Source organism: Apteryx mantelli, chromosome 2, assembly GCF_036417845.1.
Source record: "Apteryx mantelli isolate bAptMan1 chromosome 2, bAptMan1.hap1, whole genome shotgun sequence".
Classification (NCBI taxonomy): Eukaryota; Metazoa; Chordata; class Aves; order Apterygiformes; family Apterygidae; genus Apteryx; species Apteryx mantelli.
Genome location: NC_089979.1, coordinates 21,259,834 through 21,278,954, shown reverse-complemented (window position 1 = coordinate 21,278,954; position 19,121 = coordinate 21,259,834). Strand labels below are relative to the sequence as shown.

The 19,121-nt window shown below is 35.5% G+C and overlaps 1 protein-coding gene across 4 annotated transcripts in view; it reads left to right on the top strand.

The window, feature by feature from the left end:
• MMP16 (matrix metallopeptidase 16) overlaps positions 1-19,121 on the top strand; it is a 202,164-nt gene that overhangs the window by 45,009 nt on the left and 138,034 nt on the right. Inside the window, exon 1 of one of the 4 annotated variants that reach the window (XM_013956916.1) lies at positions 500-560. The exons of the other annotated variants lie outside the window; for them this stretch is intronic. The gene's annotated coding sequence lies outside the window, so the exon portion shown is untranslated. Of the gene's footprint in view, positions 1-499; positions 561-19,121 lie in introns of those variants that run through there. 4 annotated transcript variants of the gene reach the window in all.

Genomic DNA, 19,121 nt, shown 5'->3' with positions numbered 1-19,121 from the left:
TTCAAAGATTTGAAAAGCTTTTAGTTTAATAGACATACCTATTTTTTCATTGTTATACCTAGAAATTGCTGACTAAGGTGAACTTGTTCTAAAATATTAAAAAGCTTACTATGGCTTCCTGTTTTTTTTCTTTTTCTCCTTTCCTTTTTCTATTCCCCATTTTCCTCCATTATCTCTGCTTGCTTCCTTTTTCATAAAATTTTACCAAATAGTCTACCCCCAGAATGCTTTCACAATTACCCTGCGTCCCCAAACCTTCTGTCTTCTTTTTCCCTTTGCTTCCTCAAGTTTCCCTCTCAAAATTTATTATTCCTTCCACTGTACTCCCATTTCTTGTTTTTTTTTTTACTGTTCCTCCCTAGACATTGTCCCACTAGCTACCTCATTCTGTTCTCCATTTGCAAAAGCATGTCCCGGCTGATGAAGTTTTGGTAACAGCTCAAATGAGAATATGGGATGAAGCATCTGCAGAACATGCCCTGCTTGTCTGCAGACACAACAGGTGAAGCAGGTATCAAAACGTAGCAGAGAAATGGTTAAGAAAAGTAAGCCCTTCACAGGTAGGTCTGGCAAAGGTATTTTAACAATGAATTAGAGTACTGATACACACTTAAAAAAGAAAGCGAAAGGTATTGTGTGCTAAGCTGACCCATAGGTAGAAATAAACTGAATGGAAACATGCTTGTCTACACATTTTCTTGGACTATTACAGCAATAGTGAACCTGCACTGCTTATCCCAGAACTCATCAGCTAAAGCCAGCTGTACCTGAACCTCTGACCTTAATTTAACTTGACTGGGCTAAACTGTGGCTGATGAGCTCCTGAAGAAATTTAATCCTACTGTACCAGCTAGCTAAAGCTATTACTCTTAAGATTTACCATTTGAAAAAAATACACTTTTCTATCTGTAACCTACTGCTGAGTCAAATACGTGTAATTCAAAAATGGACTGAGGTTCCATAAACGCGACTAACTGCTTCGCTGGAATAAAGTGAAATAGCATGGGTCAGCACCAGTTACCTACTGAAACAACTAAATTACAGTGAAGATTTTATTACGATTTTTGACATGCTAAGCTCTTTAGACAAGCTCTTTTTTTAAAAATATTGTCACACTGGGGCACACACATGAGAGTTCTTGTTGAGAGATAACACCTTGGGAAAGACACCTTTTTTCTCAGTTAATGGCAATAGGAGCAAATAGACTGGACAAGGACAGAATTCAGGCACTGTCCTCAAGGTCACGCTTTCCTCCTTTTTCCAGTCCATTTGAAGACCTATATCTGCAAGTAACTAGAACTATGTATTTGTAGGTGAACTTGTGATTGTCTCTATATATCATAAATTTACAACATTTTAGAGATGCAGTGTTGTTATGTGGCTGGTTAATTCTATCATTGAGATATAAATAATTGTTATTTAACAGTTATTCCTTATATTTTCTCTCTCTGTCTCACTGGAAGCCAGACTCTTTAAGGCATGAGCTGTGCAGCCTTTGTACAGCAGAAGTGTTCTTTAGTACTTTAGGAGAGCTATAAGAAATAAAATACAGCTTTTTAGTCAGGTACTTACAGATTATGTGATCAGACTGCCTTTGATTTCAGTGTAGTCAAAAATTAGGCAAATATTAGTCTGGCCTAATGTATTTATTATGAAATATTATATGTCAGACACTGAATCAGACTTAGCTGTTAAGTGTTAGATTTTGCTGAGTTACAGTCTTCAGATTCCCCTTATCTAGGCTGAGTTACACTTATTTTAGTGTATTATGATGTGAGGATTTTTAAAATCACTGTTTCTGTGGAGTATACAAAAGATATTTTAATTCTTCCCTAGTTATGCCGGTACGGTTAAAAAGTAATCACTGTTCCTAGGCACTATGCAAGTAGTAATTAAATAATGGTGGTACACAGACAAAGATATATGGGAAAGTCACAAAACTGTATAAGCTGAAGTTGTTCTTGTTGTTAAACAGATGCGGAATGCAAATTTCACTTCTGCTCAGGGTACAAGAAGAAAAATTGATGTTTTCCAAATGAAGGAAAAATAAATAAGTGTAAATGCATGCAAGCGTATCTCTATCGTCAGTCTATATGTTCCAGTGTATAATGGGTTGTTACAGGCAGTGCACTGGAAAAGATGAACGTGTATTGACCATCTTCTTACTTAAAAAGAATAGAAGAGTACTACTAAAGAGAAAATCCTGTCTTCTGTAGTTCAAGAGGAACTGGGGAACTAGAATCTGGGGAATTCTTTTTCTCTGCATAGTGTATCTGCTGTTTGACCTCAGATTGCTATTCCAGTTCCTTTTTTCCTTCAAATCGTCTTGATATTTGCAATTCTTTCCTCAGTTTCCTACTGTACAAGTTTATGAGCATGTGGAGCTCTGAAACCATAAAATTTTTCACTTTATACACTGAAATGCCCATTTTATATAACAACAGACAGCCATAACTGTGTGTAAGCATATAAATGAAAATAATATGGATGATTACTTACCAGGTCTTGATTGAAACTAGACAATAAATTGAAATAAGCCATTTTTTGTGATTAACGGATTGGGCCTCACTAACCTCTAGTTTAGTCTTTAAAAAGGGCTCTTTTAAAAATACGTGCACAATACTAGTACTGCACTAATATAACAGAAAAGATATTTATTTATACTGTTTGAAACACCATTTGTAGAAAAGTAATGAGACTAAAAAAATTGCTGCAAGTTAAAAAGAATGATATAGGGCCTTAAGATCTGATATGATTTGGAAATTCAAGAAGGTAAGTATCACTTACTACGTGGCTGACATGTATATCATTATCCAAAGAATAAGGATTATGCTTAGCCTCTGGTTTAAAACAAATACCACCTTCTCCATATTCTTTTCAAATAAAAGGGATTTGTGCTTTTTTGTATGGGATTCATCACACAGATCTATAAGCAGATATATATGGCATCTATGGAATGTTGATATGGTGGAGTTAGTTATTTCACATAATTGTGAATCATAAGGTTCTTTCCTAAGCTTAACCCTTAAGTTTTGCAGTTGGTCTAAAGATATTTTCAAGAATATGTGACATCTTTTTTTTACAGAAACATCGACACATCTCTGTCAGGCATCTTTAGTCGAAGGAGAGCGCAGAGTCAGATTTCTCTTTAAAGACATTATGCATGTGTAAGCTGTAAACAGTGATAGAGTGTGAAATAGCCACTGTATTGGAAATACTTTTTTTTTCTTAGAGAGGTTGGTATTTATACTAAATAGGTAAGATTTCTTCTCAGTCCTTAAGAATGATATGAAATTTTTCCTCTTCAGAGCATTCATAACTGCAGAACAGATTCACACATACTACAAAACATTAATTTCTCCCTGTTTGGAACACTTTATCCACTCTTCTCTCCTCCTTTCTTCCCTCTACTTTCCACTCAGCACTTTGTAAAACACAATGAACGATAGCAACTGTTTTTCGGTCATGCTTGTTTTTTTTATGCACTATCTTTTTTACATTTTGGATAGGCAAATAAAAAGAGAACATTTTAGAAATGGAAAAACAAGCACAGAGGTATTTGCTTCCTCTGTTCTAATGGCACATTGGAATATGGAAAAGAATAAAGTTCATTAAAAGTCATTAAATCATTCAAAGATCTTAAGATGCTTTGAAAATATAAATGAGTTTAATTAATTATGCCTTTGTGAGATGGCCCTGTAAAAATAATGTGAACATTTTTGCACTACAATGTATGGTTTCTCCTTACAGCTTTTTATGTACCCGAGTGCTTGAGAATTATGAAAAAGGGAAGGTATTTACATTTTCAATTGAGAAAATAATCCTATTATCGGTGTACATGGTTGATACTATTCCCCACTTTCTAAACAGGTAAAGTGACACATGCTTAACACCTCTGTGGCCATGTAGGAAGTTTGAAAGGAGAAAAGCAATAATTCAACCATTCAGAGAACCTTTGGGTTGCTTTTCCATTATGCTGAATTGCAAAATTCAGAAATTTGCAAAGTCTTTCCCCGTCCTGGTGCAAATGCAATATGTCGTTGTGTTGTTCTTGGATTGTTGTGTTGTTCACTGGAAGGCAGTTTGGACCAAATGTTTCATCCCTGCTCAGAAAGTCAGATAAAATGTCCCTTACATTCAACTGGAGTCTTGCTTAAGAAGGACTAGTAGTATCTACCCTTGGTGAGATACAGATATGAAACTGTTCTCCACCCCCTTCTTTTCCCTCCCCTTCCCCCTCACATCGGATTTCACAGGGTCCTTCCACAAGTAATCTTCAGTCTTCCCAGTGACCTCCTGCAGCAGCCTTGGAGCACAGTTGCTTGTGTAGTCTATTTGCTGTTGCTAACCTTCAAAATTTCCACATGTAAATTCTCAGCTTTATGCCTTGTAAAAAGAGCCATTGACTTAGATAAGATAACTTACATCCTTAGTATTTAAATATCTGGCTGAATGAAAACCTTATAAAACATGATAAATTATGTCCACGATACATAATAGTGGGCATTATTAAGATACATTTAATGATAATATTGTATGTGTGTGAAGATAATAGTGTTTAGCTTGCAAGGAATATCAAAGCTTGGAAAGGCAAAATCATCTTATGCCATGCTTATAATTGAACAGTGCTCCTGATTATACCTATATGAGTCTTAATAGACATGTTCTGCTGAGATGTCTCAGGCTTATATTCTATTTAAAACTTCTGGAAAGGTCTGTCAGGGGAAAATACAACTTTTTCATAACCTAGCCATCTTCTTTATCTGTTTAAAAACACTTCACAGCTGAAAAATGGTTTTAGGAAAGCCAACCAGGGCTTATTACTTAAATAATTAATTTTTTAGTTGTTGACCCTGGACACTACAGCTCAGTACTGCACCTTTAATTATACAGTCAAGCACTGCAAAATGCAGATATTTGATTAGGTAATCAAGAATTTAACCTCTGACTACATAAAATATTATGAAAGGTGGAGGTTCTTTTTGTGCAATCAAAACGATTAGCTGCTGAAACCAAATTCTTTGTTAACACAGCTGATACTTTACCCTTAAATAGTTCAAATGAAACACTGATTTATGTTGAAGAGGTAAGGTTTTATATTGCACTTGAATACCCTTTAAAAAACCTGAAAAAGTAATTAAACCACTAATACAAGCAGAAATTAAAAATAACAGTTGAACAGTTGGGGTGTAATCATTTGTAGCTTCATATAGCCTGGATCTACCCAGCAGGGGAAGCTGGCTGTAGCCTTCAGCTGGGGCGTACAGTCCAACTGAAGGTGAGGCAGCTGCCTGCCTGTGCTGCCTCTCCATGCTCCTTTGCCTGTCTCCCTTCTGCAGCCTCTTGCAGACTGTGGCAGAATCCATCCTGTTAGTACTGTGCTGGATGCTAGACAACCAGTCATGTGGGCATGTGATCCCTGCCCTTACTAATAATGCTCTATCTGTAGCAAAAGCAGGTGACAAATTGGTATTGAGTTTTATGAGCAGATTTGTTTTATTTTTGCTAGGGCCACTTAGTCCTCAACTGAAAAACAAATATCCTTTATTCAACATGAGTTTGTAGAAATTGAAAATGGCCAGTCTCTCCAATATTTATTTCTTTTTACGAAGAGCATTCTCAAATATTCCCGGTCACTTTCTGCAGCAGTCTTGGAGCACAGCTGCTTCTGCAGTCTCTCTGCTGTTGCTAACCTTCAAAATGTGTGTAAAGACACTTTTTCAAATAAGATATGTATCTGGAGTTTGTAGCTGCCCAGACCTTGGAGAATTTGGGGTGGATTCCAGATTCATTTTAATATTTGTTTAGGGCATAAATATTATTAGATAAATCATCATTTTTTAACAAAGGTTATTGTTAATGTCCACATTTACAGATGAGGACAGAGGTCCAGATAGGTAATCCTTACCATTTCTGTCCTTTGTTATATACATGCTGGATCAAGATCACTGGAAAGAATGTTAGAAATAAAACAGCTTTATGGATCCCATGCTGAGAACTGGAAAGAGAGGCAAAAAATTATCTTTGGGGGAGGCTGAGGGTCTTTTTTTGGTTTCTTTATAATCTTGTTATTTGTAACCTGGTAAAAGCCATTGAAGAACAATAAACATTGAGCTCTGAGGTGCTGTTTTCACAGGGATGCTCTTCAGAGTGGAATCACCCTTTTAGAATTGAGTGCTCTCAGTGGTTCAAGTAGAAGAATATTTTATTGTGTTACAGACTATGACCACATGATGGCTAGGTCTCCACCAAGGTTTAAATTCCTTGGAGTTTTTTTGCGTGTGTGTATGTGGCTACCACATTGCATTTCAGTCCTATTTTGAATATAATTGTTGCTAAGCCTCTAAAAGTTCATTTTTCTGCAAGAAAACTATTGCCCATTGTGGGAAACGGGGAGAGAGAAATGAAGTGTTATTGGCATTAATTCCCTCTGGGAACAGTATGGATGTTCTCTAGGCAATGCCATTTACCCTGAACAGCTCTCTGGCCAGAAATCCACTAGCAAATGACAGGAGCATTAGAGCAAGGAGAACTTCCATTGAAACATCAGGTAGAAAAGTTTTAAAAGTATATTGTCTAGACAAAGAAGGCTATTTTTGCCCAGAAATGGAATATAAGAGGGCGAGAGTGAACTTAGTTTCTGAAAGAGCGTCGCTTTCTTTACAAGTTTCACAAATAAAATTACCTTCAGGAGGTTGTTTACCATAGGAACTTAACCATCTTTTTCATTTTTGCTTTCTTTCTTTTTTAGGACAACAGTACTTTTGCATATTTTAGAAATTCCTTTGCTGAACCTGAGTTGTGTTACCAATTTTTTGTCCTTTACAAAATCATTGATAAGCCAATGTTTCTATAGCTGTGTATTTTCTAGGAGAAAGGTGTTTAATTAACTGTGGCACTTAAAAGGCTTGAAGAGCTTGTTCCAGAGTTGAGGCAGCTGACAATCCTGCTAGGTTGGAGTACCATTAAACCCGAAGTTGCACTTGAGAGAGCCAAACTAAACCTGGTAATCACCAATTGCTTAAACAGAGGGAGCTTTATAGTGAGTTAGGTGTATAATCACAACAGACTGAGCACACTGAGAACAGCGGAACAGAACCAAGCTGTCACACAGGGCTTGGTTTTCACATTTTATCAAGAATGAACCAATTTCAGATGTGTGCTTATTGGATAAATACTGTAAGAGAAAAGCAATGTTGTTGAGTCTCAATAAGTTAAAGAGAGAGTAGATTATAGGCTTTTCATTTTACCATCAGCATAGCCAGAGAAAGAGAAGACAACTGCCTGAAATAAGTAGCTCTAAATCTAAAGTGAAAAAGGTAGTATGTTAGATAGTACTGACCCAGTCCATTGAGTTCACAGGAAACGTGAACTTTTTGGCTGAACTTGAAAAATAAATAATTTTTGGATACTGATAAATATTATTTGTAGGGATGCATTATGCAGCAGTAGATTATCACATTTCTTTAACAACTAAGTCAAGATTAAAAAGGGATATAGTATTTTTACAATAGACAATTGGATGCGTGCAGAAGGGGTTCTGTTTCTTCTTAGTAGAAAATATAGTGCTGGCTACTGCTGCAAAATTTTGCATATAGAGCGGCATATGGTTCAATTAAGTATTTTCTGTGTTTGGAAGTGAAATTTGGACCAGTCATCACCTTTCAGAGAGAACAAGCAAATGAGAAAAAATGCATTCTTCATGTTTGTTACTGGTGGAATTTTGTTCCTTCACTGAGTTACAATAGTGCATCTGTAATGGAAGGAAAGATTGTGCTAAGAAGAAAAACTAATAGAGGGGAAAAAAAAGGTGCAGACTTGTCGTTTTCTTGTTTATGTTTGTGCCCTACTTTTGCATTTCTTCTGTCACATAGGCGGATCCTTTCTCAGTGCCTGCAATTAGATTCCCACTACTGTCAAGTGTTCCTACCTACTTATACATGAGGAAACTGTCTATGCTACATGAGTGAGCTAGCGCTTCTCCTTCTGCCATGCATCAGTAATATTTGAAGCAAATTGGAGCTGTCTGTCTCCTTCAGAGGGAAGATGCTGTCTATGTTCAGTACCTGTTTCTTGGGTCTCGCATCTGTCCCAGATAGGAGCAGTATCTCTAACATCACTGTTCATGCAAATGAGTTTATTTAAGTTTGGAAAAAAATAAATAGGCTGCATAGCAGTAGAGAGTTGCTCCAGATGCATCTTTGTGCATTAGATCTTCTTAAAAACGGTGCTAATAAACCATTTCCCACTTTTATGTAGGTGTTTCACACCATAAAAGAGGAGAGAAAAACAGTGTTAAAACTAAGAAACTGTGATTGTAGAAATACAAATTGGTATGGGAATTGTGGGCCTGTAAAGTAGATGTCACTACTTTTAACACTGTATTTGGAAACTAACATTATTTCAGACTCAATCTCCTCTGCACAGATCACTGTTGTGAAGGATAATGTGGGTAAGTTATTTTTCCTTTCACAACAGGAAATGGCAGTTTCTAATCTTGCAAGGATTTAGGGCAATCAGCTGAATATAATGGAGTAATTTAAAATAAGGTGAGAATAGATTTTATTATATTTATTTTAAGATTTTGAGGGGGTTTTGGTCATACATATCAATGTTTTATGCTAACCACAGGCAAAGGAGATTTACCCATGGTTGTAATTGAACAAGGTCAGAATTTAAAACAGGATATTGCTGCAGTACATCTAATTCATGAGAGCTGCAAAACAGGCACTTGCTAGCATATTTTTCAGTTAAAAGATAAAAACCTATCTTGCTTAAGCTAGACTTTTCATATAGTTAGTTAGCTAGAAACTGTATTTCAGTAATTGTTTTGAAGGTAGGAGAGGAAATTGTTAATGCTGAGATAGCACAGCAAAATAGATGGAGCACTGGAGTCAGAAGATGTGGGTTATTCTCTTGACTTTGCCCTTAACCTGTTGTTAAAAAGTCAAAGTTGTATTACATATGTAAAATGACTATAAATTAGATTTCCTTTTTTTGAGATATCTGTTGTAGAATCTCTTATGAGTCTATTTTAATAATTAGCTTCAAGCAGGCTAAACAGAAGTAGAAAAAAGGCATGGTAATTTTATTGTTTTTCTGTTAAAACACAGTGTGATGCTTAATTCACATTCTAAATATTGTGTTAAAATTTTTATTTGACTGCAAGGATCAGGATCATGACTAGTCTGTAATAAATAATTACAAAACATTTAGCATCATGGTTAGGTGGAAATAAAAGGAGATAAACCCACTGTAATATTTAAGGAAGACACATGCATATAAGTATTATATCAGATCTTCTGGCCTCTGCTTTCCTTTTGTTGTTACATTGATGGACTGTCATTGAAGGATACACCACAATTCCCAATGTTGCTTTTCAGAATGCTGGTTGAAAAATCATGAATATTTGCATAATTTAGAGAAATGACAGCTTTCTAGAAAGAGTGTTATTTATCTCAGAAAAATTAAAAATGGATGATTTCATGGTAGATTCTAATGTCTCAAGCCTCTTCAAAAGAACAGCCTTAAGGGAACTGAAAACAAGGTATCATGTAATGGTTTGAAAATCATCCTTTCTAATAGGAGCGCTCTGGACATCTATATGTTGAACAGGAAATCCGGCTTCCCAATTCAGTAGTTCCATAAGAATCACAAGGTTATATTTCAGCAGCTTTTCAGCAGAAGAGGTGTATGAAAGTTTGCATGAGTGACTGCCCTTCATTCACTTCTGTTGGTCCATTGGTAAAATCTTCCTGTTTCGCCTCTCAGTTGCCAAGGAAATGACCAAGAGGGAGCTAGCAATAGCCTGAAGGACTGAGAAGAACTGGTGTGGTAATTATCATAGCAATCAAGCAAACATTAAAATGGCCTTGTATGAAACCCAGGTATTCAAAAATAGGGGGAATTTAGTGTATGTTTAATGACTATTGCATGTCCAGGACTGAATCTAGTATTTACTCAGAATTAGCTGCTTGTGCCCTGGAAAATTCACCACAGATAAGATGGTTAGCAGGTCTGTACGTTATGACTGAAATGTAGATTGGAGGGGTACAGTATGCTTTAAAAGGCTACTATATCACAGCGGCCTTGAAGTCAAAGGCAAAGTGCCCTATAACTTCAATGAAAGCACAGTGAAACCCTTGCAGATTAGTAGTATCTGGATTATAGTATATTTTTCAGTCTGAAGGTGAATTAGCACACTGTTATATCAACAAATGATACAAATTAATATTTTAATATGCCAGGAAAAAAGTCTGTTTAGGGATAATTGTGTAGACTGGGTTCTACAAAGGCTCTTTTTAACCTGATTCTGATAGGTTGCTTCTGGAACTATAATTAAACTGGCTTTGTTGCAGGAACTCACAATGGACTTTTTCCCTTTAGAAAATGAGAATTGATTGTGTCACTTCAGTTGATCTAGAACTCATCTCTTTGTCTTAAAAACAGTATAAATAAGGATTTCTATAACTGGATCTACAACTAAGGAAGGAAAGTTTTACTAGCTAACTTACCAAGCAAGAATTTAAGTACAACTTCACAGTTGCAAGAGCTATAAACAAGAGCAGTACGCTGTTGTTCAAATTCACCCTTCCAGCAGCTTTTTTTTTTCCTCTCCTTTTCATAAAGGGGCTGCAGGCACTTTTAGGTGCAGCGCAAAACCATTAGTGTGTGAAATGAGTATAATTAACTGCTAGATGTTTGCTAGGGGATATTGATATATTGCTTAGTGATGACTCCTGTTTATTTGCATCTGAGGTTTAGTGTTTGGCCTTACGCATAATTACTTCTTATTTTAGTTTAACTTCACCAAAACCAGATAAAACGGGATTTTTAAAAATTTTATTAACTTCTCATTCTTGTGTAACATTTTCTGTTGCAACATGATGAATTCGAGAGTAGGGGCAGATGTTTTCTCCTTAATAGTCTAAAGGCATCTTTCTGCTCATTTATTTGACAGTATGAAAGAAAGCTATTTAAAATTACTAAATACAACTTCTTTGCCTTGACGGAAATACAAAGGTGCAAATTTATCTGAGAATTAAACAAATATAAACCTTAAGGATTCTGTGAGAAGCAAAGAAACAACTGAAAGCTGGCATTGGTAGCCAGTTATGTCTCCTTCATTAAATTCACGTCTCAAGCCCAGTCTCTCTAAGGAAATAAAAACAAAATTCAGTGAGCCAACTTCCACAACTATGTGTGTGTAAATTTCTTGATTCTTATTCCTGAAAACTATTACAGGTTCCTAACTTAATGTGCATGAACTTTTATTGAGATAGAAAGCTAAACACAAATATAACTGTTCATAGAATCTGAAAATCTAATCTTTATCTGATTCCAGGACCTGTTAAATATGATCTTGCTTTTGTGTGTGTGTGTGTGTGTGTGTGTGTGTGTGTGTGTTAGTACATGATAAAATAAAATGTAACACTGCCAATTTCAAGTGCACATTTCAGAAGGGATCTAATGGGGAAGATGCCTTTAGAATTTATGATTACCTGCTTTCTGTATGAGCATCTAGTCTCCTAATACAAAAAAGTTGCAGGGAATAAATTACAGGTTGTTAGGAACATTATGTGCTTTCCTTTCTGTGCAGTTTCTATTCTGCAGCCTACAGATCCTTGTATCTATCTTGGAGCCAACTCCAGAAGAAAAATCTTTGTGATGTTAAAGTACTGATTGATTCTCCTAAATTTTTTAGTTCAGTAAATCCCAAACTGTGGTCTTCACACTATTACTGATCCATGAGCTCACAGTGAGTGATCTGCTGTTAGTTCAGGACCGTAATAAAACAATGCAATGCAGAAATTTTTGTTACTTAAAACCTTTAAGTAATGAAAGTTTGTGAGAAATGAAACATATTGTTGAGAGTAATTGGTCTAGAAAGTTTGGGGTCCCATGCTCTAGGTATAAGAATTATGACATGATCGGTATTCATTTGCAAAACAAGCTTTTTGTTAAATTCCTGTAACTGATATTTTGTCTGCTCTGTTTTGTAGCGTTCTTAATTTTAGCGAACATTTTTAGAATTATTCTTTGGTCAGAAGTTCTCAGTACAGTTCAAGCCTTATTTAGCTATGACTTCTTGGAACCCACTGCTGGTTAGCAGACTATGTGATTTTAGTAACATTTTACACATAATACAATGACATTTAGTTTACTAATAATTCTGTTGTTGTGTAGAAAATCTGGTAGCAAGGGTCTGATTCCAGTAAGTTCAGGTGAAATTTAAAAAATATAACTTGTTTGAGAGTCTGCAACTCATCACAGTAAAAATTCCTTTTCAGATCTCTCTAGCTTGTTCATCCCTTTTTCATTCAGTGATTTTCTAACAGGTCTGCTCCACAGATAAAATGTCTCTTGTATTTTTTCACAAAGTTCATGTAAACCGGGACAGATTCAGAAATTGTTTTAATGATTGCCTTTTAAAGTTTCTTTAGAATGCTAGTGTAACTCTGTGAACAAGATTTTCTTCAATTTGTAGGGTGAACTTTGGGAACATGTTATTGAATTTCTATAACATTTTCTGCTAATAAGAAAAAAGGCTTTGTTCCTTTCTAGTGAAAACTGTAACAACATCTTACTTTGGTGGTTCAAACAGTGTAGGTTACTGCAAAAACAGATCAGAGATACCTTATTATTTTAACATCAAGGATTAATAAATTTCTTTGTAGCAAAACCTAAGAAGGATTCAACCTGTCTGACCCCTTTCACTCTTTTTTTTAATCTAAAGTGGATTTTTCTTGAAACTTATATTACATGTACTTTTGCTGTCAGTTTTTCCTAGACTATATTACCCTTTTCAAACCTTCTTTTCATTATTTTTCCACTAGAATTTGATTGCATCTTTGACATTTTTAGTCAATTGGGACAATGAAGTGATGGTGTTGTAATGTCCTGGGGAACTCTGGATTTTGTTGAAGCTAATGGGCCTTATGTTGAATTTAACATTCTGCTTAGTTTTAGAAAGCTATAGAGTTTGCCTTTGGCCTCTTAGCTTTGCTCGGCATGTTTGCACAATTCTGAAGTTATCATTTGTGTTATCATTTATTTGAGTTGTGTTCTAGTGAAGAGATGTCATCTCCCAGTATTTGAATGTTTGCAGCTTCTCTCCCTCTCCTTTAATTTCTGTTTATTCTGTCCATTGGAACACATTACTTATATTAAAATACTATTATCTAATTCAGCATTAAATTATTAAAATGAGCTAAACGATGAAAAAGGTGTTTCTCTATTACTCCCTATTCAGCATAGCATGGGGAACTCAGTTTACAGAACTCCAAAACAGAACCAGATTTAGGCATCTTTGGCAATCATACAATACATGAAATGCCTTTTTACTATCTCTGTGATAATTTTTTTATAATGCTTGTATCTTGTGTTGGGAAAGATTTTATATCTACAAAGGTTTTAATGATTAGGTGTACTGTACGTAACCTTAAAGACCCTAGAAGCCATCTCCTGTATCTTATTGAAGAGAATGCAAGAACAAACTCAAAGGAGTTGAAGGTAAGGTCATCTTAGAGGAACCTTTCAAAAGACATTAGAGAAGCCTTCTTCTCACCATATTTATGTCCAGCTATAAGACACAGAAAACCTGGGAGGACTTTCAATAATAACAGCCTATGGGTGTACCAAGAACAAGACAAGGAACTGAGCTTACCACACACTAGGGAAATCTTAAATATTTTTATGCATGTGGAAGCCACAATGATTGGCATTTTTGTAAATGTTTATGCTGTAGAGAGACTGTTAAATTGCCAAGCATTTTCTAGTTACAGAGTAAAAGAAACCCACTCTTAGAAATACAGCTTGCTTCATTAAACTATACTGCAGAAGGCAAAAAACATGTTGTTTTTTACTGGTCAGAGTTGGGTATACAAACAGTTGCATACTGAGAAAATCTCATGCTAATGCAACAATAGTATCATTAAATGTAAATTCAGTGGTTAGTACAATGCAAATAATGCCACTGTACTAGTTGACTGTTACAAAGTCAGTGTTTCAGTTTATCTGTTTTGCATTAGTGTATCTGAAGCATGAGGAAAATATTGTGAACATATTTTGTGCTATTGGAATTTCTTCTGTTTTCAATTAATTTGATTTTAGGACAGTAGAGTGCTGAATTTCTGACTGAGATATCCAGTCTTTAAATTGGTATTTACTGGAGTTAAATAAATGAGCATTATGTGAGCAGTGGTTGTAGAATTTGATGGGTCTTTTTAAATTTGCATTGCTCTTTTCTAATACATATATAATGCAAAGTATATAGAGACTTCATAAATTTCATTTCAATATTCCTTTCAATAATACAAATGGTGTCATTATTTCTCATTATATATCAGTTTAGATATTTACATGCAGATGTATGTGTACATCAGTGCATATGCTTATAAAATGATAGCTACGATTATTGTATATTTTTATAAAGAAAGTTTTCATAGGTTCAGTGTTTCAGTAAATGGGTTTATCTTGAAAAGGGAGTGTGAAATTTATGTTTCAGGTTACTCACTCCCTTTCAAAACAAGCTTCTGATGATAGGAGTCACGTTGGTATAGTGGCACTCTAGATATTTCTCACTGTGATGATGGATGGATTTATGTAAGCATACAGGTTCTCTCCAAAGCCTACTGACTGAGGAAGTAACCTTCCTTCACTAGTCTGCTAATATAAAAATAAGACCTATATTCCCATAATTTCTCTTGCATAATGAAGGTGCCGCACAGTTGGCATCAAAATTACAGCTAAATCTTGCAGTGTCACTGGTGGAATTTTCTATTGCAGATATAGGCTTATTGTACAATTATCTCTGTGCTGTGAATTCACTGAATATAACAAGAACTAGTTGCTCCAGGCATTGTCCAGTGTTCTGAATACTTACTTTCAGAGCCTATTTTGCTATAAACTATTTAATTTATTTTAGTAGAGTAAGTCACACTTTTTTATTGTAACCTTTGTAATTCAGAGCTTCCTTCCAGTTCTGAGGAGAATTTAATGAAAATTGCAATCATAATGAGCTCAAGGGACATGACTGACAGATATTCACATCATACCTATTACTTTAGAAAACAAAAAGGCACTTAGAATTCTGTTACTTCTGCCTAAAGAAGTAACAAAAAGTTTAAATCCCCCCAAAATCCATCATAAATTGTTGCTTTGTGTAAGTTTTTAGTATTATTATTGAATGAATTGATTAATTTGGTTAATAACATTTATCATAATGTTTATATGATTTGTAAATACCTAATTTTCCCCTTCTTCGTGATTTTACTTCATTTTTAATATATATAAATACAATTAACAAAAATCTTCCACTAAATTTTAGGAAGGAAATACGCTACATTGTCAGCTTGCTGAGCCTGAGGGGGGTTTTTTTGTTTGTTTGTTTGTTTGTTTTAAATAGAAAAAAAACTAAACTTAAAGGACACTAATGACAGGAACCTATTTGTGAGTAAAAATATCACTGGTAGGCTAAACTATTCACAGAACTGAAAACTGAGGCAGGAGGACTGTAGCAAAGGTTAGTAGGCTAAAGCTGCCAAACACTGAGATTTCCTCCACACTGGAAGATCTTGAAGCTGAACATACAGCTAGAACTGTTACTCAGTATGGATCACAGGAGTGCCATGAAATAAATAAGAACTGGAATACTGGGATAAAAGAATATGGCTTGTTTAGAAAAGGCAACCCAAGGAAAAAGGGTAGAGTTACACTTGGTCTGAAAAATGTATTTATATCTCTGACATACAAGCAAGGAATTGAGAGGTAGACTTCTTGAAGGCAGACCTTCACCAGACTGGGTTAAGTTAAGAAGGGAAAAGAAAAGGGACATTGTGGTTCTTAGAATCTACTGTAGATAGTATTGTGGCCAGAAGAATAGAGGTTTTTGTGCAATTATTAGAAACTCCTGAAGGATGTGATGTGGTTGAAGTGGAGAATTTTGGTTACTCAATTCCAAAAATGGTATGTCAGGATAGAGAAGGTCTGACATACAAACAACTTTTTCTGTTTTAAAAAGTAAAGAAGGTTATTAGGAAAAGTGTTGCTTAGATTTGGTTATGGCTAAGAAAGTTCTGAAACTGGACTAAGAATCTGCAGGTGGAAGTCAATTTGGGTGAAAGTGATATAAAATGAAGAAGTTCATGGTTTTAGGAAGAAGCAGTAATAGTAGCAGAATACAGACAACTGACTTCAAAAAAAGCAGATTTTAACAAATTTGGGGACCTGGTAGAAAAGATCTCCTCAGAAGATTAGGTTAGATTTAGATGAATCAGTGTAACTTCAACATCTGAAAAGTTACTGGAACAAGTACTGTGCAGTCAGTGTGTAAGTACAGAGATGATAATAAAGTAATAAAAACAGCTGGCATGGTTTTGTCAAAAACAATCATATCAAAATATTCTAATTACTTTCTTTGATGGGATTTGGGGCTAATTGGATGTAGAAACAGATAGGATTAATTTTGACGTCAGTACGGTTTCTGACACAGTTCCATAAAGGCATTCAAGGATAAAATTATAGCATGCTCAGAGGAGTGTTAAAAAATTACAAGAGGTATGGAAAATCCTTTTTTGAGGGGAGAAGACATGTTGTATTGAATTAATCTAAATGATAAAACTCATGATAACAGACTTTCAGTATGTAAAAGACAGTTATAGACAAAAGAAATATATCCTTGTGGGTAAACAGTTAATAATTTTCTTGGTTTTCCAAAACCCAGAACCAACCAACAAACCAAGGCCCAGTGCTGTAGGTTTGATATTTAGAAAATCCTTCAGTTTGTGAATGAAATGCAGGAATGCTGACTACCCAGAAAGAGTGTGCATTCTCTTTCAATGGTGATTTTTAAGAAAAAACTTCTGTCAGGAGTAGTCTACATGTACTTTACTCCGCTTCAAAGATAGGGAGGTGACTTCATTATGCCTGTGCTCTTAACCAGCTTTCTATTTGTATGATTTTTTGCAAAATGCTGTATAGAGATTCCGATTCTGCCCTAATTTATATTCTTTTTAAACTTCTATTTTGTTTAATGTTAATGTTAATCTTCAGTTTGTTCTTTGTATTTGGGGAGCTGTGGACAGGTTACCACAAATATGATGTCTTCCTAATTAAGGAGTTATGCCAAAGAGGTTTGCACGTTGAGAACTTCTGAATCAGCTTGAGATGAGTCATTTGCTAGACTGCTGCTATTTATTACTCCACAGATACTCTCTCTACAGTTTTTCTCAAACACTTTTCTGTCTTGCAGATGCTCCAGATGCACATCTGGAACACAACAGTCTCTCTGTGTTGTGGATTGAGAATATTACCTCTCCAGGCTTCTATTTTGTTTATTTTGAGGCTTTTTGATGCCACTGGTAGCCAATGTATCTGAAAACATCACGTTAGAACTAGCTGAAATCACAAATTTTATCCCACAGGCAATTCCAGTATTTTGACATTTGTTTTCTATCTCTCTTACTGGATTATATCTCCTCTATCACGGTGTTTTCATTTAGGTGAAGCTGCATGGAAAATGCCTCATGGAAGATGCAGTTCAGATAGGCTAACGGATATTTTACTGCTGTCTTAGAACAAATTGTGCCTGATATTCCATTTGCTCGCATGACTTCTGTATCAGAATAAATGTATAAGCTTTGATAGTGTTATTCGTGATTTGCACCTGTGTAAGTAAGAGAAGCATAAGCATATTGTTTCAAGCTGTGTGATTCAGTAAGAAAACATGGCCTCCTTTAATAATTGGGAGGGCTTCTTTTGTAAAAATATTTTCTAGGAAATTTTCTCCTTTCATTTAAAAGCTGAGAGGCGTATATGAAAGCATAGATAGATATGTTTTATTTTCTTTGATGATTAAATGAATTTCTTTAGCCATCCCAATCTTTGTTGCTTCAATAAAGGGAAAAAAGAAAAGAAAAAAGGATACTTGGTTGGAAGAAGGAAAGACATTGCTTCAGGAGCTACTGTAATGTAATGTAATGTTTTGCTTATTTTACTCCTGCATAGCTGATGGATGATACTGCTATTCTGTAAGAAGAATTTTCTGATTTTAGCAGTTGAAGTGATTATGTGAAAGTTTGTTTGTTTGTTTGCTTTTACTTCCTGCAAAACAGTCACATTTTCTGATTAATACATTATACTTTATTTGTTCTGGAAAATGAGTAATAGACCACCATGTAATGGTTTTCAATAGAAGTTCAATAAAGCTATAGTTCCTTGAAAGCATTTGCTATTTTGTGAATAATGAAAGTAACTACATGCAAAACTTCTGTATATTTAAACAACAGCAACTGTATTTCCTCATCTATTGGAATGTTTTTGATTCTGGTCCAAAGAATGACAAGTATAGTTTTCATTATTCATTTAACTCATTACTTAGCTATGCATTTCACTTCTTTTTGAGATCAAGTATTTCACCCTTCTTTTTCACAGGGCTGCTGTCCAGTAGGCAAAAAGTGGGAATTTCCAGTCAGTCTTACACTCACTTTACTCTAGAGCCAAAGCTGCACAGATGCCATGATAAACCATTGTGTATTAGCTTCATATGTGTTTTCAGGGATCTTATTTGCAGATCTCCTTTTACTTAGGAAGTGACAATCTAGCATTTAGCTTTTCCTTGAGTTCACAGCAAGAGTAAATTATTCTGCCCCCCTTCCCTTCCCTTCCCTTCCCTTCCCTTCCCTTCCCTTCCCTTCCCTTCCCTTCCCTTCCCTTCCCTTCCCTTCCCTCTTTCCTCAGAAGAAGAAGAACATGATCAGAAACACCTGAGAAATTGCTTTTTAGGAGAGAGGTACCAGAAGAAGTGCTTGTGTAGTGAAAAATCCATGTGAGCTTGCTTGCTTGTGCTAACTGCTGTAAGCACAAGGGGTAGCTTGTAGCTACCAGTGAAGTCTCTCTGTTCAAGGGGATTGATTCTATTTCCATAAAGTCATGAAGCGTGGAAGGTGGCTGTCATGGCATTCTTAGGCCACTGAACTAAAATGGGAGCTCCTTATCTGGCAGGCCTTCCCTATTTCCTCTTGCAGATAGCACTTCAATCATTTTGACCTGTATCTGCATCTACCATAGCTAGATTCTGACGTGCTAGCCACCTTCTAGGATTAAAAGTCATGCAACACTAC